The sequence below is a fragment of the Cyanistes caeruleus genome, chromosome 1 (genome assembly GCF_971803275.1).
Source record: "Cyanistes caeruleus chromosome 1, bCyaCae1.hap1.1, whole genome shotgun sequence".
In the NCBI taxonomy this organism is placed as follows: Eukaryota; Metazoa; Chordata; class Aves; order Passeriformes; family Paridae; genus Cyanistes; species Cyanistes caeruleus.
This window is the reverse complement of record NC_141701.1, coordinates 16,029,770-16,053,706: the sequence shown is the minus strand read 5'-3', so window position 1 is coordinate 16,053,706 and position 23,937 is coordinate 16,029,770. Positions and strand designations below refer to the sequence as shown.

General features: G+C 37.1%; 1 long non-coding RNA gene across 1 annotated transcript; it reads left to right on the top strand.

Moving 5' to 3' along the window:
- The first annotated feature begins 15,883 nt into the window (after positions 1-15,883).
- Positions 15,884-18,996, top strand: LOC111925214 (uncharacterized). Its single transcript, XR_015278725.1, has 3 exons — positions 15,884-16,053; positions 16,653-16,729; positions 17,901-18,996. It is a non-coding gene; the product is annotated as an uncharacterized LOC111925214 (long non-coding RNA).
- The last annotated feature ends 4,941 nt before the right edge of the window (positions 18,997-23,937 follow it).

Genomic DNA, 23,937 nt, shown 5'->3' with positions numbered 1-23,937 from the left:
ATAGAAGGACACAAGATCACATTCTGCCAGTAGTGATGCCCTGCAATGTGCTATTTCAGCTGCCCCAAAGTTGCAATCACACCCTTTGTAACTTTCACTAAAGACTCTTGATCAAAGGAAATGCTTTAAATATTCACAGGCTGACACGAAGAAAATCACCTTATGTTTTATCAGAAGCTGCATTTATCACAAATGGAAAATATGGTCACAGAATCACTTACTCTTCTAGAGAATGAAAGAAAAAAATACTGAGAAATTACTCTGCAGTAAACAAAAGCTTCAAAATCTCTTTACAGTGCCTTTGGAGAAGGCTAAACAGGCAGCTCTGGAAGAATACGTGATACAAACAGCATTACTTGGATTTAATGAATGAGAAACAGAGGAAATCAGCACATAAATTCTATGTCTGGAACAAGAAAGGTTCGCAGGCTGTTGTAGGAAATTATGTTAAATATTATGGAGAACATGTTTAATATCTTTCAGTCTAATTAGTGTAATTCTTTGGCATAGTCTCAGCACAAATGTGCTGTAAGTTTGAGGAAGTGCATTTGCCACCTACTAATGAATAGTTCTTTCAATAATGAACTAATGCCCCCTTACACTGCTCTATCAAATTTCCTGGACACATTAGGCTCATTTCACATGTCAGGGGGTAGTGTGTAATGTATATCAAGCTGATTTGTGCATACCAGGAAAATCTGGTAAGTACAGGATCTTAATTTCTAAATGTTCAGCGTGCACTAGAATTGAAACCTCCACATTTACAAATACAGCCCCTATAGCTAGATAGTTTTGGCTCACTCTGTTCAAAGGCAAACAATTTCAGAGAGCTATGTGGATGCAGAGACCTCTAATGTCCCACACACAAAGCTCTAGGAGCCATCTACAGCCAAAGATCCTGCAAAGATTCTTCTCTACTGAGGAAACCAGTCTGTACCAGTTGCCTGAAGGAAATTATGGGGAAATAATCACAATTTCAGATACCTGCAGGGGACACTAGCATGATGAAGGGCTCAGAAGGAAAACCCTAATAATAGGTGTGGTTATTCACTCTGAAGAGAAAATGAAGGGATATTTTCAGTCTAGGGCATAAAAAACAGTTTATGAAGGTTAAGAACTCCAGTGTAAACAGGAGTGACTTAAGGAAAGTCAAAAGCTTGTTGCTGGATCTGAGTTTTTGCCTCAGGTGTTCTAGAAATAAAACTGGTCCTGACAAAAGGGCACTAGAGTATGAGATTTCATTGCTGTGCTCAGTTTTGGTGTTTGCAACAATGACAGAGCTTTTCTCTACTCTCCACTTGTTGCAAGGATGACTTCTTATGACTGCTCTAAGAACAAGTGTGTTAACAATATTAGGTAGACTAAATCTATCTTCCTGGTAGTTGGAGGGAAACCTGAGGGGAAAATATTCACCATCTGAAAAGGCAACTGAATGGAAATTTGAAAGAGAATTGAAAGCAGACTGCAAGGCTTAACAGAGAATGACCTGTAACTAGAATATTTCAATAGGAGCTACTGATTGTTTGAAATTAAAGATAATACTGTTTTACACTGTTTTCCTGAGAACATGGTGGGAAGACATGGAAGTTATGTCCAGTTTTCCAAATATTAGTACTCAACTTGTCAATCAGAGGCATGAAAGATGGATAAGTGCCCAGAACAATACTCAAGCTCTCTCCAAGCAGCCAAGAGATGGTGTGAGTGATTCAGTAACACAACACAGGTGCTCATGTTGCTCTAAGGTGTATTGATTTGGTTAGTAGATGTGCCTAACTGAACAATGCCTTATTTATGGGAATGCTCCAAATGTCAGACAGAGAAATACAGTGGGTTTGTTGAAAATGATGGCATGTATCTAACAGACAAAGAGCCTGATATCTACATGCAGCATGATGACCTAGAGTGAAGCCAAGCATAAGACTTTGGGGAAAATTTAAAATGTAGACATGAAACTGCAGATGATAAGATCTGATGTAAATGAACACCAGAATTAAATACTTAAAAATAAGAACAAGCAGTCTCCATCTACAGCTGATTGGTGCAGTACAAGCAAGATCTAGGGTAAATCAGTGACTATATAGGCTTTTCCCAAAATTGTCTTTTTTTTCTCCAGTTCAGTTTTATGGTTTCTCAGAAGGAAAATTCCACTTCAAACTGCCAAGAGATAGAAAGTTATCTGAATGTCATACTGTAGCTCCCAGTGCAGTCAGGGTTTTTATTAAAATTTTGTCTCTGTATTTCAGAGAATTCATTTCATAGGTACTGGTATGATAGATTTCTTAAGATGCTAAAATATGAATAACTTTATGTTCTGTAGGAACCAAACTAGAAACTTTCCATCAGAAAAGAAAATAAGTTATTTCTATATTGATTTTGATTCAAATTTTTTGTCATCAAAAAGATGTTAATTCTTTGGCTAATGTCTTGCTTAAAGTTTCCTTTTATCTTTCTATAAAGAAAAAAAAAAAAATAAAGGGTTTATCTACCTACTTGATCTGTTTGCAGGACTTCTATAATTACAGCCAGGCCAGGCTCTGCAACAGGTCCATAATCCTGGGATATGATAGAATGACACAGGTTCTATAGCATAACAACACCTTTCAGAAAGTTCAGAAATGTCTGAGCCATTTTAAGTGGCACTGGATATCAGAATATTAATTACAAAATCAGATCTCCTGTCTAATTGTATCTACAAAGCATCTCCAATTGCCCTCTGTACTGCAGATCAATACTTAGCTCCCCAAACCTATAGTAAACATTAAACCTGAAAGCAAAATACCAATGTTTTCAAATTAAGCGTGCTACAGGACAAAAGATTAGCTGCCAGTATCCTGACATGGGAGTCTTTTACTAAATTAGAGCCTGAGAGACTGCAGAATACCAACTTTTGAGGTTAGATAAACACCCACTGTGAGCAACATGGGTATGGATGGCATCCCCCCATGGCAGAGAGTGATACTCATTTTCTTCTGCCTCTGGCTAGAGTTCTTTTCTTTTCAGGACATATTTGATTTGTATGAAAACACTTATTAGCTTTATTTCAACACATCCTTGTTGAATTTATTTAACACCTCCTTTATTTCAACACCAACTTCATCTCAGTGTTTTAGTGTGTTTCCTCCTTCTCCAGAGCTATAGTTCTGATATCTGGATACCTCTCATTACTGATGATTTTATAATTGAGTTGAAATCTGAAAACTGACCAGCCATCAATTTGATCACAGAACTGAGCAACTGCTTCAAAGAATCACAAATTAGAAGGGACTTCCTGTGATCCTCTAGTCCAATAATCTAGAGCAGGTTACCTGAGTGAGTCTAATCCTTGGAGATATTCAAAGAGATTCCATTACCTCTCTCAATAATCTGTTCCATCATTTGATCAACAGAAAGAAAAACACTTTTCTTGTGGTCAGATAGAATTCCATGCATTTTATCATGTGACCATTTTGTCAGTGGGTACTACTGAGAAGTCTGCCCCCCTCTTCTTCATTTCCTCCCCTCAGGTATTTCAACACACTGATAAGGTGCTCCTGTGCCTTTCCTTCACCCAGCAGAGCAGCCCCAGCTCTCAGCCTTTTCCCATGTGAAAGATGTTTCAGTTCATTATCTTTGTGGCCCTGTGCTGGACTGTCTCCAGTAAGAAGTGGTCACTCCTATAAAGCAAATTTATATATTTGCTTTTTAATGAGCAAAAATATATAAATGATATATTTATCTTTACTGGAATTTTCCATATTCCTTGACTATACTTTTTTTTTTTTCTTCTTTTTTACTTTTCCACTATTATGTAGTGAAATAAAATTATTCTGGTTCCCATGCCCTCTGTGCCATTGCTTTTCCTGTCACTTTCCACAAAACACATTGAACTGTGACCTTTCCAACACCATTTTCTCAGCTGATCTCTTCATTTTCTTGGCTCTTTTAACTTGAACTTTTCTTGTAATTTTGCATGGGTGGCTGTCATTTCTCTACTGCTCTGCTCTTTATGTGAATAGCTGCATCTGCATATACTGGTCTAGGTCTTTCAAACAGCCTGTCCTAAGTTTAAAATTTAAAGAAAATGAAAAAAGAAGACGAGGAGAGGTTCGGAGAGGTTCAGAGAGGTTCGGAGAGGAGAGGTTCAGAGAGGAGAGGTTCGGAGAGGAGAGGAGAGGAGAGGAGAGGAGAGGAGAGGTTCAGAGAGGAGAGGTTCGGAGAGGAGAGGTGAGGAGAGGAGAGGAGAGGAGAGGAGAGGAGAGGAGAGGAGAGGAGAGGAGAGGAGAGGAGAGGAGAGGAGAGGAGAGGAGAGGAGAGGAGAGGAGAGGAGAGGAGAGGAGAGGAGAGGAGAGGAGAGGAGAGGAGAGGAGAGGAGAGGAGAGGAGAGGAGAGGAGAGGAGAGGAGAGGAGAGGAGAGGAGAGGAGAGGAGAGGAGAGGAGAGGAGAGGAGAGGAGAAGTTCGGAGAGGAGAGGAGAGGAGAGGAGAGGAGAGGAGAGGAGAGGAGAGGAGAGGAGAGGAGAGGAGAGGAGAGGAGAGGAGAGGAGAGGAGAGGAGAGGAGAGGAGAGGAGAGGAGAGGAGAGGAGAGGAGAGGAGAGGAGAGGAGAGGAGAGGAGAGGAGAGGAGAGGAGAGGAGAGGAGAGGAGAGGAGAGGAGACTCGAGGAGAGGAGACTCGAGGAGAGGAGAGGAGAGGAGAGGAGAGGAGAGGAGAGGAGAGGAGAGGAGAGGAGAGGAGAGGAGAGGAGAGGAGAGGAGAGGAGAGGAGAGGAGAGGAGAGGAGAGGAGAGGAGAGGAGAGGAGAGGAGAGGAGAGGAGAGGAGAGGAGAGGAGAGGAGACTCGAGGAGAGGAGACTCGAGGAGAGGAGACTCGAGGAGAGGAGAGGAGACTCGAGGAGAGGAGAGGAGAGGAGACTCGAGGAGAGGAGAGGAGAGGAGAGGAGACTCGAGGAGAGGAGACTCGAGGAGAGGAGAGGAGACTCGAGGAGAGGAGAGGAGACTCGAGGAGAGGAGAGGAGAGGAGACTCGAGGAGAGGAGAGGAGAGGAGACTCGAGGAGAGGAGACTCGAGGAGAGGAGACTCGAGGAGAGGAGAGGAGAGGAGACTCGAGGAGAGGAGAGGAGACTCGAGGAGAGGAGAGGAGACTCGAGGAGAGGAGACTCGAGGAGAGGAGAGGAGAGGAGAGGAGAGGAGAGGAGAGGAGAGGAGAGGAGAGGAGAGGAGAGGAGAGGAGAGGAGAGGAGAGGAGAGGAGAGGAGAGGAGAGGAGAGGAGAGGAGAGGAGAGGAGAGGAGAGGAGAGGAGAGGAGAGGAGAGGAGAGGAGAGGAGAGGAGAGGAGAGGAGAGGAGAGGAGAGGAGAGGAGAGGAGAGGAGAGGAGAGGAGAGGAGAGGAGAGGAGAGGAGGCCTCCTTCAACATTCAAAACACAATCAAATATAGTTGCTTCTGATTTATCTGAATTATTGGTGCATTTCAACCCTTCTTTTCACCCTCTGACCTCCTTATTTTATTTTTGTCTTTTTCATCCTATAGAGTTACTTTAGTTTACAGACTGTTCTGTGCTTAACATTATATTTATATAAAACAAAGGCAAAAAATAATTGTGAATCTGAATGTATTGTGTTGATCCATCCTCATTGCTTTGATTTTCATGGAACTTCAGAGCATGCAAGGAAAAAGCAACACCATAACTTCAGCCTATGTAAAACAAAATAGTCAAAATTCTTTCAAGGATATGTTAGGGTGATATGTACCTGGTGCTCTGGAAACACAGAAACCCTGAAAATATTACCTGTTCAAAATCCCTTCTTGTCCCAGGAGTCACAAATGATTGAATGATATTAGGGCAGTTACATTCTGGCTGTTGAATGGCTGTTAATATCTTTAGTTTATATGCAAGTAACAATGAATTGACTGTCAGTGTCAGGATAGGATGTTTCACATAACTGAAATTTACTCCTGTCCCAAAAAACAAACCTGATTACAAAAATGCTTTTTCAACTACTAATATTGGAAAAAAACACAGGTTTATGTCAAGAAAATTAACTGAGGCCTTCTTTCTTTCTTACTTTAAAGTTTCAAATGGGTAATATTTGCTGTCTTCTGTGGAAATATCAGTTGAAAAATCCTGTCTTTAAGGGTAAAATTCCTGCATGGTATGCATCATTGTCTTTATGACTTTGTTATAAGAAATGCGAAACAAAAAGTAAAAATTGAGACTATTTTAATACCTTTGCTATCTTTAGAAGTCAAATACAGGAACTCCACTTGATGTAGGGTTGAATAAAATGTGAATGTTGCATAAAGCTGGCTTCAAAAGAACCATTAAGAAACAAGAGTGCTTTTGCATTTTTCAGGCCTGAAGCAATTTTATAATTTACTAGCATTTCCATTAATTCTTTGCCCACATAACTTGGTTTGAGATAGCTTACTCTCCTCTCTTATAACAAAGCAGCATCACAAAAATGTGTTTTATAAATTCTGTCCATACATTTATTTAGACTGGGCCTTTTTGTTGTTGTTGTTGTTGTTGTTATTGTTAACTAAAGGAACCAAATCAAATATTGCAACTACTGGAATAATTTGCACAGGTTTGTCACCAAATAAAGGAAAATGTATTGTCATTCACTGTGACTATAACCTGTAATGTGACATTTCTTAGTTTTTTAAGTTTTCCATCAAGCATGTATATTGTAATATTGTATATATGTTAAAGTGTTGCAATAATAGATAGCAGGAAAATAAAAAAATAAAAGATGAAATGTAAAAACTTATTTCTTATTGAAGTTTTCATCTTCAAATGAAAATTTTATTTGGCGTTCACACTTCATTTGCTGTATCAAATGGAAAGGCTACTGTATCTAAAAGGAAAATCTTGGACAGATCTGTATAATATCTGATTTCAAATGACAGACTATTCACACATTAAATTTATTCCAAAGATTTTTTAAGGTTTACTTTTTCAAATCATTGCAAGAATGTGAAGCATCTCCTTGCATTCAAAAATTTCACCTTCAGATCTACCACACAGTAAATTAAGAGGAAGCATGTGATAGCAGAAGTTCCATATTATTCCACATAATTCCTCCTGTAAGATATGGAACTATTTATACATCTGCTTTTTTCCCCTCAGCTCATTGAGATAAGTCATTCTCCTTTCTTCAAGGGCAGTATGAGAATGAAAGGGTACACTCATATGCCACACAGACCTTCTTCCTCTAGTGAAGATGAAATCTTAATTCAGAAATCAACTGGATATGAAAGGTTGAGAGAAGGACTTCTCTAGCTGCCAGCTAATAATGCTTTTACAAACAATATTTTGCTTTTAAAGATGAGCTATTATTAATTTTTTCCTCATTCAAGGACAATTTCAATATATTTTTTTCTAGCTGTGCATTTTATCATGCTGCCCTGTACCTACTGTTATGTGGTTTGCCTTCTAACCTTGACTTAGATTTTCACATTTTCTAACCATAGAAATCAAACTGAGTGTCTTATGATGTATGGTACCATAATACTTTAAAAAACAGCTATCTTCCTGCAGATTTTCACTGCTGGATTAGAAGCTCATATACTTTTTTCTCTGAAGTAAGAAAAAATAAGTGTGTATAAGAGGTGAGGCAACCCACTAATAAGGCTGAGCAGAAGGGATTGTAAACAGTATGTAATGAGAAGTGTGTTTGAGGCAAACTTGATCTCTTGAAGTTAGGCTATGTGGTGATAGTGGGAATCAGATCCTCATACCCTTTTTTTGCTTTTTTGGATCAGAAAAGGATAACTGTGTTATCCATCTGAGATCAGCATACTGTCTTTAGCATCTTCCAGATCCTCAAGGAGCTCATTTCCACAGGACCATGTTTCCAGCTGGTTGCTAGAAACCTTCAGACAAGTGAAAGTACATGAGGACAAAATGTCAAACACAGTTGTCACCCAAATAGCCGCTCATCTGAAGGCACTCTTGTCAGAGCACTCTCATTAGACAAGGAAAACATGAGTAAAATGACAGATTCCAATGATTATTGTGCTGGTTTGAAACCCAACAGGAAAATTAAATCCACTCAAACTGCCCCGTTTCCCTGCTCCTTTCTGACCAGGAAGAAAACACTAATGAGAGATTACAAGTTAGAATAGCAATTTACTGACAAATCACAATAACTACAATATTATTAATAAATGAGTGTACAAAAGGAAGGTTGTTTTACCCACAAAAGGACGTTCACCACAGAACAAACAAAAATGCTTCCTGGAGACAGCACCCCGTGTGGTTTTCCAGATAAAAGCAAAACATTAAGTGGCCCTGCACTGGCCACATGGTCAATGGGAAAAGAAAGCTGGTATGCTGGGGAGAATCACAGCTTGACTTTCCTCCCCACCTGGCCTGAAAACAATGGAAAAAGGACAAGACAAAATCAGGTGGGACATGACAGAGCTCTGAAGCAGGTTAGGGGAATCTTTTCCTGGGCCTGACCTTGTAGGGGAGGCACTGGAGCGCTCGGTGGTTCTAGAGGTGGCAGTGGTGGGTTCCTGCTCCACGGGCTTTGCTGGGCTCGCTCCGCGGCACCGCTGCTCTTTCCCTTTGCTTTTTCTCAGAGCAACATCTGGGGCTTGCCAGCACTTTCCTTTCAGAGGAGTGGGAGAAGGAGCTGCTGGTAATGGAAAGGGGCTTGGCTTGCTGAGCTGACCCGATAGCTGCATGCACCCTGCCTTGGGCCAGACAAAAGATGGAGACCTTTCCATTTCTGGCATCAGCTTCCTTCTGCTGAAACCATGCCATGGCCATGCTGAGGGTGGTATGGAACTAAACAGTGCTAATACCTCCAGCCCTTTCCTCTGTAACCTTGTTAATTGTTTAATTATATTCTATATAAATATATGTAAACAGCATTATTATTGACAAAACTATGGTATTTCATATACCACATTTTAAAACCATCATTTATCTTGTTAATATTTTTAGCATCTGAAAAGTAGTAGGGATGAAGTCAACTGTTTCCTTAATTCTTCTGTACTGAGGAAGAAATAGTATTCAAAGGTTATTTTTAAGGTGAGCAACATCACCCTCAGACGTCCAAGCTTCCCAGTGCAGCAATGTATAGTACAGCATCACATGGCAACACCAGCTGAGCCCTTGGAAGCTCTCAGATCCAAACAGCAGGGCTGTAGCATTTAACAGAGCTAATGTCTCTGCGTGGTGCGAGGTGGAGGAACAGATTAAGTGTGTCTGACAGCGCTGACAAGTGCAGCTACGTCTCCTATAATGTGATCCTGGTTCCAATCAGCATCATCCATTAGACAGCTGCTAATTGCAAACTCTAGTTCCCGTAGCTGCCACTTTGGTCATCTGGCTTGAAATTTTTCTTTCATCAAGCAATAAAATAACAATATCACTTGGTCAACTTGCAATCTAAAATTGAACTTTGTGGAACCTTAGTGTTGTTTCGACATATTTCTTTCAGAAAAGAAATATGGAAATTGGTTTGTTTTTCACCTGAATTTAAAACTTATAGAATTCCCAGTATTATAAATTAAATACTTCAACTGAAACTTTGGAAGAATATTCTTCAGAAAATTTAGCTATGAAAATGGAATTAGACATTGCAGTCCTTCTGTAAAATTCTGACTTTCATGTTGGACACATTATTTGTGTCTATATTATATCTCTAATAATTTTCAGTCATTTTCCTGCCTTTGGACTAAAATATCAAAAGTCTATTAAAAATATGGAAATAGAAATTTGGATTTTTCCTCCAAGAAACAGAAATTTGGCATAGGGACAGATTTAAAAATTGAATATTTTTCATACTTTGAAGCTTCAGAGAAGAAAATAACTCATTTTAATTTTTTTTATTGAGCTTCTCGCTCAAAAATGTATCAGGGCAATAGGCCTTCTGTGGTTCTTCTTTCTGTATGGCAGCTTACAACATTTAGTTGGCCTTAAAAACTAGAAGTTGTGAAAGTTTTCATTGATACTTATTCACAAACACACCAAACCTTTGTGTCTGCTAGCACAAAAATTTAAGCAAATTTGTTTACAAAACTGTGATATGGGGATTATTTTAAAACTTAATGAATGCTTAATTTTATTTTTAGTTTGTATGGATCCTTTGTGAGTTCTTGGTAAAACTGATTTCAAGAGACCTTATAAGGACTGATACTAAGACAAAGAGAATTTTTAGAGGTAAAATGGGCTTAACACTTTCTGCTAGTAGCTCAGTTCATGAAGCCAAGAGAACATCATAACATAGTTAATCATATATAGGGTGATAAAACTCTACATTTAGAATTCATATTTATATTTTTGAAGAATATGGGGGGGGGATATTTGATCCAGTTATTGAACTAAATTTAAGTTTGTCAAGAAAGCTTATTGCATATTAGCACTCATGAGCTAGACTTGCTGCATCTCTTATTTACGCCTATCTAGTCAGAAATATCTAATGCTTTTAATGATCATGCAAAGAGAAAAAAAAAAATAAAAGTTGCTGACTATTGAAAGTCAGCTGGTCCAAAGTCCTCTTCTAAGAATGGTTACCTTCAGTATTAGAGGCAAGTAATGAAGTTTTGGGTACTGCCACGATGAAGAATCTTTAAAAAGTCTCTTCTGATACTTACTAACTCTAAAAGTCTGTTGATTTGTTTTTGTCTCCTTAATATTATCTCTTGTCTCTGTGCTATGCACCTATGCCTGGCTCTGTCTGCAGTGTCTTACGGGCTCCGTTTAGGAGGAGAGCCAAGGAGGAGCAAGATGCAGGTGCTCCACAATGGGGTCAGGGAACTGGGAGCCAAGGGCCACCCTGGGGTCCTTAAAGCAGGAAATGTCTGTGAAAGTTTTTGAAAGAAGACTTCTATGACAGCTGTGTAAAAATAAATGCCTCCCAGTCATATTTCTGTCTTATTTTTTGAGTATATTTTAATAAGTGAATTAAGTCACCGTGGTTATGCATGTTCCTAAGGAAGATATACAGAATTTTGTCATTGCTTCCAGCTGCACTAGAAGATTCTCCTCAGCAGGAGTCTCTCATTAAAAAAACAAATAAGCAAAATGAAACAAAATAAATAAACAACAAAAACGTAGACGTAAAATAAAAAAAAAATTGCATATAACCCAAAAGAAATAAAATGTCTTTTAATGAGTTTATGAGTACTCCTACATGAAGTGCCATGTATTCTTCATAGGTTGCTTTGTTTCACATGGAAAATGCTTTCACTGGTACCATTTGTGCCCACAGAGCTGTTGCTCTGAGCTTTTTCTGTAAGTCCATGGGAAATTTACTTATCCTCAATGCCTCACAACAGAGAAGTTAAGAGCAGATATTAGCTTCTTTATTTCACTCGTATTTTATATATTATAAAAAGAATATTCACAATCTTGAAATGTCCAAAAAGGATTAGCATGTGATCAATCAAATGTAACCCTTACTCAACCCCTCCAAATTGCCATCACTTTCAATGCCTCCTCTAAAATTTATACTTTAAGTTTTTTCAGACAGGCATCCTGATTTATGCCTTCTGTGGAGTCTCTATTGCCCTTTGTGTGCTTACTATAATAATAGGGTGATAAATGATTTACATTGTTTTCTGTGTCTCTACATTCTGATTCATAAATCAATTGTTAGATGTACTTTAATCACCCTCATGCTTTTTGTTTATTCTGATTGAAATCTCTTGGATTTCCTTCAGCAATTTTTTGCCTGGCATCTTCACAAGTATCTGAGCTAAGATTTTCCACAAACATTGAACACATGGCAACAGCAATCAAATATGCATTGGGAGCTTCATCCAGAACACGCTGCAGGAGTTTTGCCTTAAGTATGATCAGTGATAGCACATTCTGAAAGGAGCTGGGGTGTGTGTCTGTAAAACATTTAATCTTTCAAACAGCAGGGTCCAATGGCAAAACCTATGCTCTACTGCAACTAAGAAAGCTGCAACTGACAGCTTGTCCTGTTGTCATTTGCAAGATACATTAGCTTTCTCCTATAAAATATTAACACATTTATCAATTTTATGATCAATAAGCCATGCATTTATAGTACTTAGATCTTTCAAAAAACATTTCATGAAATGATGAATTGTTGCTCTAAATGCAGAAAGTGTATAATAACCTTAAATTCCATACCTTCTCATCCATGTATTTGTACATTCTTTTATTCCAACAGCTACAAAGTAGAAAGACAATCAACAGAAAATGGGCTCTTTCCCAGTAAAACAGAAAAAGGGGTTTTAAATGAAAAGTTAGCAAACTGACAGTTTTGCTAATAGAATGAAATGCATTTGTTACTATCTATTTGGAACATTCAAATATCATGTAGTTCTTTCAGTTGTTCTCTGCAAAATGCATAGTTTTCACCCATAAATGTATTTATAGATATACAATATAAATATACAGGTTATTCCTGTCCTGCTACAATTTATAAAATTTATATTGACCTGGGAAAGACATGGGGTTTAATCCATTCCCTGTGAATTATAAAAAGCATTTGTGCTAAATGCAATTTTCCAGTGCAACATTTCCCCCTGATGTATGTTTTTATAGCACAAATATTTTGGCCACCTATCACCTCTTCTTAGCATGTCTTGACCCCTATTTCTATCTTGACCAACACAGATGTTCCAGTGAGAGTTGTAGGATAAACACGGTCTCAAATCACTCCCTTTCCACCATTTCTAGTTCTTAGAACCAGTAGAAGTGCAAATTTATCAACATTAACTTCACTGATGGTAACATTGTTGTAGGAGTTAATCTGAATCCAGAGTTTTAATGATTCATAACCCCCTAATATGTTTTGGGGTTTCAAATACTTTCACCAATTCACTATTCATCAATTGTGAAATTTGTTATGTGCAGAGATTCACAGTAATGTTAACCAAGCTAAAAAGACGTCTTAAATCTCCTGTGTGCTAGCAAGCCATGTGCTTTGGCACAGAATGAAGCCATGCTTTTTGAACATGACTTTTTAACAATGAAGGAAAGTCAAAGTGATTATCATTTATTGTAGGCAACTGTTCAAACTTCTTGAAAAAAGGGATATGAGATCTTTGAAATTCAGTTCACTCTGTGGCATAAAGGTTTCACTTACAATAAGGGTAATATTCTCCTGCAAATTGAGAGTTGCCTTTGTCTGTAAATGAGTGCCACCCCCTCACATTGTCTGCTACCTTTCTCTGACCAGCTGTTATTCTACCAGATGACAGCTCTAATAACATTTGCTTTGCTTCCCAAAACCTTTCTTTTTTTTTTTTTTCATGTTCCAGATGATTTTCCTTAAAGGAGACTGAATATATTGTTTTTCATGCATTTATCTGAAAAGATCCTTGAAAAATACAGTGTTTTGTTTCCTTCTCAATAGGTAGTATAGGGTAATATGATTTGGATTGGTGTTCAAATAAATGTTGGTAACATGGGATATTTTTTGTTATTTTTGAGAAATTCTTACACAGTCAGGGTCTTTTCTGCTTCTCACTCCACTAGTGAGGAGGCTGGGGATGCACCAGATGTTGGGATGGGATACATCCTGAGCAGCTGATCCCAACTGACCCAAGGGATAATCCATAGCACATGGCATCACACTCAGGATACAAAGCTGGCAGGAGATATGAAAGGGGACGACATTCAGAGTGGAGGTGATCTTGCTAAGTCACCATTACACATAATGGAGCACTCCTTTCCTGGGGATAGCTGGACACCAGCCTGCCCATGGGAAGTGCTGAATTCTTTGTTTTGTTTTATTTGTGTGTGTGGTTTTGTTTTACCTGTTAAACTCTCTTTATCCCAGCTAATGAGTTTTCTCCCACTGACCCTTTCAATTTTCTTTCCACTGGGTGAAGTGAGTGAGTGGCTGCTGGGGCTGAATTGCTGGCTGGGGTTAAATGACTATTTAGAGTCACAGAAAGTTGTCATTGATGTGATTCTTTTGTGTTCTTGCTAGACATGCAGTAGGACCTGGTTTCTTTCTAGAGGATTTTTTTTTGTTTATTAGTAATGCTTTTATCTATAATAGATTTTCAGTTCTCTATTTTGTATTCTACTTTCACCTTATTTCTCAGTTACCTTTCACCTTTCCTTCTTTTGTGTTTTCTTCCTGTGTGTTCAATGGGAAACTGGATTCCACTGGATTTGAGGGAGAGATATGCAACAGCCAAGAAAGAAATGCATCACAAAGTACTCCCTGTATATATACTCTGTTGGCTTCACTTCATTCCAGAGTGGCACTCATTTACTGCTAGCCTAATAAAGCAGCAATTCTGTGAAGCCCAGAGCTGGCCCAGTTATTTTGTCCAAGGCCTTATGCAGACTATTTTCATGAATGGAATGAATGGCCAAGGATACATATTTATGCTTATACCTGTATTCTGTATATGAGTGAGTAGAATAAAATTAATTTCAACTTGAAAAATCCATCTAAATGCATAAAATTTGAAATAAAAATATTTAATAAAATAAATTTATTTCCATCTCTTTGTTGCTTTTTCATTATAGAAGTATGAGGAAACCAGGTGTTCAGACCACTATGATAGAATTCATATTTTATTACTTCAACTACATGATAGCTGCTTAAACTGTTATTGAAAAACATTGCTATCACATAAAGGAGACTGCAAAAAGAAAGGCATTTATTTAAAATCTAAACAAATTTTCTTGCTGAAGCATACGGTAATTACTTCTAACAATTCACTGAAGCTGGCAAGTCATTCAATGCCATGTTCTGTGAGAAACTGCAGGTTCTATGAGTAGTCTGATAAAAAACCATGTATTTGTTTCAGATGACAGCATCAACACAGAACTCCTTTAATCTCCACTGAAGTGAGTTTTCTCCTTCTGGTTTTCTGAAACTGATAACCTGTTCAAGAAGGCAAATTTTAGGATTATGTTCCTCTGTTGTGATTAGGATAGTGTCTGTGTTGCATAGTCTTTAAGATTTTTCCCTAAGGTGCAGCATCTGGCTCAGTCACAACTGAAAACCAATGTTTTATTTCACATATACCAGCAAAATTGCCAGGTCTTTCTTTTCCTTTTCCTTTTCCTTTTCCTTTTCCTTTTCCTTTTCCTTTTCCTTTTCCTTTTCCTTTTTTCCTCCCTCCTTCCCTCCTTCCTTCCCTCTTTGTTTTTAGTTGGCTTTTTTTGTTGTTTGTTTTTGGGGATTTTTTTGTGTTTTAGTTTTTAATAGCCTCTTCTTTCTATAGATATTTTGTCTATATGGCTAACATAGATGCTTTACTAAATCAAAGTGAAGTATGAGCACTGGGATAATTCATTAATCTTGTCAAGTTAGGACATGCTTGGCCATGAATGTGTCTCCTTATTCTCCTGTCTGATGGCCTTACCATGTCAGAAACTGTTTACAGTCCTCACAGGTGGAGAACTACACATACACACCTTAGCTTAAGATAAATTTCGAAAAGTGCAAGACAAAAAATCATGCTTTAAAGACAAGACAGCAAATGAAGGATTCAGGTTGTATTACTGTATGGAAGAAGGGAAAATTAATTTCTTGTTAATTACCAAACTTGTTAAAGCACGGGTGAAAGTGAGTCAAAGAAAATTAATATAATTATGCCTTTTTTTTAACTTTCTCAGTGAGCCGCCCTCAAGGAAGCAATCTTGGTAACAAAATAAACACATCATCACATGTGGTGTAACAATACAGTGTGCCTAAATATCAAATCAACTCCTAATGAGAAAACAAGCAAATACACACCTGCAGTATTTTCAAATGGTGCAACTCACTAAGCCACAGCTTTTGCAGCTGCTGTCCCACAGACACCTGCAGTAAATTCACTAAAATTACACTTTTAGAGAATTTCACTCAGAATTTAATGATTTTCACTCTGGATGGAAGCAGAGAGTGCAGCTGAAAGTCCTATCATATGCATGACACTAACATTTACCCAGGTACCTACGGAACAAGACCAGAGCTCACATCCCACTGAAAAACTTTCCTTTTTCTTTTACAGGGTCCAATCTCAACATTAATATTTCTTCTGTCTGTCTCACAGTGCAAATTGGAGTAGTAAAGGTAAACTGGGAGGACATAACTGGAACAATTACAAAACTGAGATTGCCACTTCTGCTTGTGATGGAGTAAGACAACGTCAGAAACATCTCCTGTGTTTCTTTATTTTTGTTATATTACTGACCATTGAGATCTGCTGATTTGCATCTTGGCAATGATGAGAATTATTAATCAGTAATGAGGTCCTAAATGAAATGCAGTTGTGATGAGGTGAAATATATACTTATTTGAATGATTTATTAATGTGTAATAGCACATATAGGACTGAAAATCATTACTTGTAGTATCTTTTTCCACAGAAGACTTCTAGAAGTATTCTCCATTAAATATTTCCTAATTCCCTCTTACTCAGTAGTGGGTCTTAGTCAGAAGTCACAATGATTAGTTTTTTCTGATTCATGTCTAAGTTTATTACTCGCAGTGTAAACAAGCTTGTTGCTACATAAAGATTTCACTTGGAACAAAACAAATCAATTTCTGATTTCCAAGCAGAAGTTGGACAAACATTAGATATCTTCAAGTTAAGCATGAAATTCAAAATACCTGCTTAGGCTTCCTCTATAATCTTCAATAAATTCCTTTACAGTTCTATTATAATTTCTACTACTGTATAAAGAAGAATAATAATACAAACCTGTGCAACCAACCATACAAAATGTTCTTGCAGGAGCAGAGCTGTTCAAGGCTGACAACAAAGCTGTCATAATGTGACCCATTACATTGCAAACCAGGAAGAAGAAGAAGGTGAGTGCATGAACCAAACACATTACTATGGGTAATGGTGGCCATAATCTTTAATCAGAACCAGAAGAAAGGTCAGACTTAAGGAAAGCAGATTGAATTTTCTGATTGAAATGCTTTTTTTCCCTTCTCTGAAAAACTGGAAGCTTTCAGTTTCCTGGTTTTAACTGTGTTATATCAACAAAACTATCAATTTTCCCATGAAATTTACCTTGAGTGCTTCTTAATCTCTTCTAAAGGTGTGAAATGAATAATAATACCAAAAGTAGATTTATCAAGTAAATAACTTTATTTGCTGTCCACTGAAATCATGCATTAAAGAATTCTTTCAATCAAATGGTCTCAGAACACTCTATAAATATTGCCACTGAACTTTTCAATGTCAGGGGTAGGCTTTGATTAATTGCACTGATACCAGTCTTCTTATACATAAAAATCAGTAAAGTAGAGCATAGAAGTTATGCTAGACAAAGAGCCACAAAACACATTGCTAACAGATTGAGCAATCAAAAATCTTAGGGAAGGCCAAACTCTTTATTCCTAGCCCTAGGGATTATGATTTATAATTTACTTATTATTTAATACTATTCTTCCCCGACACAGTATCACTCCCTGTGTTTTTTCTTTAAGTCTTGAAATCAGTATTTTACAATGCATTGAAAATAATGAGTTTAGGTGGGAAAAAAAATTATTCACCAACAAATGGAATGGTCTTCTCCTCTTCTGTTTTGTTCTTTAATTTCTCTAGTTCTTTTAAAATATGTATATATATATATATTTCAAATGTTAAAAATAGAAAACAATTAGCAGCCCCAGGCATGCATATTTATTGAAGCTTTAGAGCTCTGATTCTCTTAGTTAAGGACTCATTTTTATTGAGGCAAAACACCCACAGAGATCAGTGGAAGCCTTTTGTGTTCAGTCAGTTCATTGTTTCCTGTGCTTATTCAGTTGGGCTGAGATCCGGCAACTGGATCAGTGGTGTCCGCATGGGCTGAACACAGGATCAAAGCCCAGGCAGTTTTATCCCTGCTTTGTGTGAATAAATACAGCAACAGGAAAAAGAGAGATGTTTTTTCAGAAATTAAAAAAAAAAAGAACAGTTTGGATTCTAGGTCAGGCTGGGAGCTGTAAATTTTGCCTAATTTGTCTTTTGAAATTTGTTACATTTCAGACATGAATCCAAGTTATTATGGCATAGAAGAATGAAGTTGATGAATCACACATTTCTCAAAAATTGATCAGCACAAACAAAAATTTTCAATTGTTGTTACAGACAGAGTCACACATATAAACTCTAAAAACAGTAGAAGGAAAATAAATAGAAACATTTCAAACTTGGCAGATAAGAGATTCAGGATAAGCAGCTATAAGATTGCCAGTCCTTGGCTGTTCCTGAAGAAGGAACTTGACTTGGAGAGAAACAAGCAAAGGTTTTTTTACCTCAATAAGAGTGAAATAATGCAGGCATATTTCAAGGCGAAACCCTCATGGACAAAGTCTGGTACACTTTTTTATGTTTGTTTGTTTGTACTGCAGAATCCAATGTTATTGAAAATGGATAAATAATGTTCAGTATTTTTAATGCACTTTGTGATGCAGAATTGAAATAGTGTAGGGAAAAAATGTATACCTGCTACACTGGGAATAAATAATGTTCATTATAACAAAAACCCAAAACTGTAGTTTATCAGCTACTTAAGACATTTCAACCCAAATTTTAGCCACCAAATTCAGACAAATTGTAAGCATACTTGATTAAATTACTTAAAACTTCCCATGCAGGAATTAGGTGTCCCAAAGATTATGTCTGCTTATTTAAAGTCTGCCATGACATTTTCATATTCTATTGAAAAAATCCAGAGAAGTGACCAAATTTCTAGGTTATGTGATTAGCATATCTGCAGTTAAACAATCTAATATTTAACTCAGATTAGTCTGGATGAAGACCCCAGAATTAAAAATTTTCCAGAGTATATCTAGACATACACCTATAGCCTTATTTAGAATGTGGTAAAAGTATAAGAAATTAGAGGATGGTCAGAACTGAGAAAAGATGGTGTCTTAATATACATTGAAAAGAAATAAAACTGAGAAAACACAGCAATTTTTATTTCAAGATTTTGAAAGTGAAACATTAATGTTTACATGAAATCAGAATTCTAGTTTTCAAATCAAACAAAAAAAAAGCTTTAATTTTTTCCATTTTTTAATATTTTTGCACTTAAATAAAATATTTCAAAAAATAATTCATTTTTTTTCCAAAAGGACTTGAGAAGCTGAGAATTTATTTTCAGTTTTCTTTTTTATTGTCAGCCTCTGGAAAGAAACACTTCTGTATTATTGTAGCTAAATTTTTGATGGTGTTAGAAAAAGGAGCAACTTTTATAGGACTACTTGGTAGCTTTAGAAGAAATGAAAGAGCTCTTTGTTTTCCCCATCCTACTCATCACAGAGTAACTGAATATTCTGAGTTGGAAGAGAACCACAAGAATCATCAGGTCCAATTCTTAAATGAATGACCCATAGAGGAAGCAAGCCCACAGCCTTGCTGCTATTAAGAACATGCTTTTTGAATTAACTATATTACAATAAAGGTTAGTACTAATAAAGAATATAATTTTCCCCTGTACAAACCATGGTCTTCTTTATTAACATTAGTATGTGAGTCTATGTGAAAGAAACCCCTAGGTGAGCAGACTTCAGTGATTTACTTAAATGAGGCAGAAATTAAACTGAGCTGTCTTCAACACTTCCTCTGAAATCATAATCTTTCAACTACTTGCAGTAAAGATCGAAAACATTCAAATTAGCAACAGAGGATAGAGCTATCAGAAATAGTGTTTAAGTGGAGTAGTTCATAGTCTCTGAAATTCTGATAAGAACCAAGTGAAACTATAAATTTTGTGCATCCTGGGTGTCCCTCTCATGCTGTCCCTGTGGTGCACACTTTGTTACTGCATCTAGGATGTCACCAGTCAACACCCCAACTTTCTCTTTTGATTTGTCATCAAACTGGCACCATTTGATGTAAGGATGTTGTTTTATGAGACACTACTTCCCATGGCTTCTTTCTGCATCATGGTAGAACCTCTCTAGTCTTTTTTTTTTTTTTCAAAGTTACCATCACATCTGGCTTAGTCTCACCTAAAAACATGTTCACCATACTCTGGGAAAACACCCCTGGGTGTTGATACAAAAGTGCAATTTAGATGATTAATTGTTGCATTGAATTTTACAGATTACAAAAATTCATCATATGATCAGAGCATGAAGTTTTTTTCATCGAGAGGGTATGCAGTCATCATTCAAAAGCATATGTGATTTAGGAAGATGCAGTAGCTTCCTGAAGTAATATATTAAATCTTAACTCAATGCCCAGTATTTCATCAGGTTGTTCTGAAACTGTCAAGTAAATCTTTAAAAGAGTCATCTATAGACACTACTTAGTCCAAGAAGTTGTGCAACTGACAATGCTAAAACATTCTGTAGAAAGACTGAGTCTTCATTGATTTCCTGTATCTTAAAGAATCAGTTATTTTATAAAATATATGTGTAAAATGGAAGCAATCAGACACTATCTGCTTACAGAGGGCTTGTGTTACTGCCCAAAACCCCTCTCATTTATAACTGAAAATTCTTGATCAGATTTTCACTTTACTATGTGTACCTTATACCATCTTTGTGAAGACTTAAATTATTGTATGATACAGTAGAGAGCTGGGTTGAGTAAGACAAAATCCTTAGCTGAGCAATCAAAGTCTCATTGGCATAGACATTAGTGCTAGAGGAAAAGAGACCAAGACCTACATCCTCATGTTTAAAATTCATCAAAAATCCAGCCTAGGTGTTTAAAAAAAATAGTAATTTTTAGTGCTCACAGTTTTAGCTGTCTTTGTAAGACTTCCTAAAGAGACTATTCAGAGAATGTTTTTCATATTTTTTTTCTTAAAATATACACTTGATTTTCAGATACACGACAATATGCAAAATAATTTACCATTTTCATCCATGATTAATTTACCCAGTAAATATTTTATTGAAAACTGTAATAACAGCCGCTCATGATAAATTTGAGTGGGATTCCTTTCCTCAAACTTAAGTTCTTAAAATAGTAAGAATTCTGTGCTGACTTTGAGGTCTCTGGAGAGAGAGAGAGAAAGGTAGCTCCAAAGGCTGAGTCTGAATCACATATGGTAGAAATCTTACACAGCAAAGGATGAATTACACTTTTCAAGGTTCGTTTTTCTTCATTGACTGTAAAAGAAGCCTAGTTGAGTCCCTTGGAACACATGCAGCTTAGGCTGAATCTTGTACTGGCTAGATTGAAACAACTGATGTTGAGTGATATTATTTTCTATCCTTCTGTCTGTTTAGAAGTGCACCACATTCAGCAATTCCCACCAAAACCAATTACTGCACATTAGATTTTGTTTACCCAGCTTTTGATTTAGGAGCCTGTGGCAAAGTCCTGGCTTTGCAGCCGTGCCTGATGCTCACATTGCTGTTGTTTCTCTCTCCTCTGCCCCAGTGCAATCTGTGGCTTCCTTTCACTCACAGGTTAGCATCTCCTCGCCTCTGCCAGCAGGAGATGATGTGTGTGCCCTTCCCAACGCTGGCAGGCAGGTTACAGAGCACCAAGGTGCTTGGCAGGCAGCTGGCTGACTTTATCTGATACAGACTGATACAGCTCCTCCATCCTGAAAAGTGGCAGAGGAATTGCCCTGAGAGCTGAGAGACAAACTGGAGGCAAAAAATATCTGTAGGCAGTGCCTCTACAGCCACCAATGCACATCCCACTTCAGAGGATTTTTAAGGTCCTTAGATTTATCTGGTTTTTTTTACAGAGGGAATAAAAATATTTTTAAACTATATCCCAGGATTTGAAGATGTTTACAGTAGTGATTTAAAAAATCTTATTTGATTTTACATTATTTTTATAATTTAGAAAATAAACAGGAGTAAATGAATGCCTTAACTATTTCTAGTGATGAATTGGAGTAAAAAATGAGGGAAAAGTATCTTTTGCACTCTAAGGATAACAACATTACTCTCTTTAAATAGTTCTTTGTCCTTAATCAATATTCTACTGAAATAAAAATGAACTTATTAAGAGAAATAATTGCCACAAACCTTTTAAAACATTGAAAAGCAGATGATAGACTTTCTCATCATGAATGGTTACAACAATTACCCTTTGAGGTAGGATTTGAATGAGTCATATAGAAATTACAGCATCAACTTACATGCACTGAAGCCTTCTCTAATGTTTTGACCAAATTCAAAATTAGAATTTCAATTGTGTCACAACCACATACTAGAACATTTTGTTCTATCTTTCATGAATATATGCAGTAATGAATACATATTCAGTAAAACTTTACTATGGAAGAAGTAATTTTATATCAAAACTAATGCATTTATTATGAAGGACTTATATAAAAGGTTGTACTATTGTACATGAATAATCTGTCTTTGAAGAAAGAGCAAGGAAGGTTTTCAGCAGCTCAATGATGTTATAGTTTTCAAAGCTTGTAATATATTTAATATGACACTTCCCTTTCTGAAAAGTTTTTCATATTAGCGAGGACATTCATAAGCAAATGTATTTGGAAAAGTGGGTTATACATGTCATAGTGAGATTTCAAGTTAAGCTGTCTTGAATAATATTAATTAAGCATGAACATTAATAGTATAATGTCACAAAAATATCATGGCAAAGAAAAGAGACAGCACACTTCCTTTTTGGCATCTGTAGTCCCATTTCCAAAGCCTGTGAATTCTTTTATTAGATGCTTATAACCCTTTTTATTTTTAATTTTTAATTTTGCTAAAAATTACAGTATTGGAACATGAAGGATTTATATTTTTATGAACAGCTGAATTTGAATACTTTCAAAAAGAAGGGTCAGCAATCTGAATCTATTTTTAGAGTCCCAAGACCATTGTTTTTGAATGTGTTAGTTATTTAACGACAATAGAGGACAAGATGCTGAATCTTCAAAAGAGTACATTTGGCTCCCAGACGATCTGTCTGCAACTTTTTCTCTGAAATGAAATACAGAGTTTTCACACATTCTCTCTCTGATATTCCCTGACTACTTTCATGCACATTTTCTCAGAGAAGAGCTCAGTTCCTGTGCCCAGTCTTCAGTTACCAAGAGAAGCTGTGTCACCACCAGCAGGCAGAGATCTTTTATGCTATATTGTGCCTAGGGTAAGCAATTATTTTCAACCAAGTATCTGTTCACTTCACACTTTATGTCTATCTTTGTAAAACCATGAAGCTTAGGATCACAGGAGAACTGGTTAAAATACAGGAGAACACACCTGCAAAGTTCAAATAGATTTGTCTAAGACTTTAGCATTTATCAGAGAAAATTTAAAGATGATGAAAAATTAAATATTTGACTTTGAGGAGCAGTTGGAAACCTGCAAGTCTGTCCCCTCTAAAACTTATATACACAGACAGTAGGGAACTGTGATGAATTAGTTTTCAAGAGCAGATACAATGGGCTCTTGGGATCATATATCAAGGATAATAATATTTTTGTTGCTGTATTGTAGGCATCATTTCAAAAAGCTGTTAGATGGCAGGAAGGACAAAAGCATGCAGTGGCATGCCAAGGGCTGGTTAGGAGCTGGAGATCAGCCCATAAATGTAGTAAGAGAACTCAGAGGTGCAGTTTCCCCCCAGCAGTGGTGTGTACCCTGCTGCCGTGTCGCAGGGCTGCTGCTGGCACGTATATCCTCCATAGCTAAGGAGGAATGAGAGGAAGGAGACTCACAGAGACCCAGGGTCTGTAGAGGTTTGGTGAGAGTGGCTGCTGCTGTAAGAGCCTCTCTGCCTTGTGTAGAGATGGAAAGGGATTTGTTGTTTCTTAAACTTCAGTCAAAGAGAACGGGTGCAAAGGCAGAGGGGGTGTATGCAAAAGCTGAACAGAAAGATTGGCAGTTTTAACATAGGGTTAGTCAGAAACTAGTAGAGTAAAACAATTTTATGCTGAAGAAAGTTAAAACTGACCAAATTTTCTTTATATTCCTGTGATGCAGTGAGTTATTCAGTGAATTCCATCAGTAGAATTTGTACTGTATGCATAATAGCTACCTACAACCACAGTTACAATTTAATCCATTTTAATGAAACTTCAGAATGTTATTACAATACATTGGGCTTTCATTTTTATCCCAAGTAGCCTTTGTGGAATTCA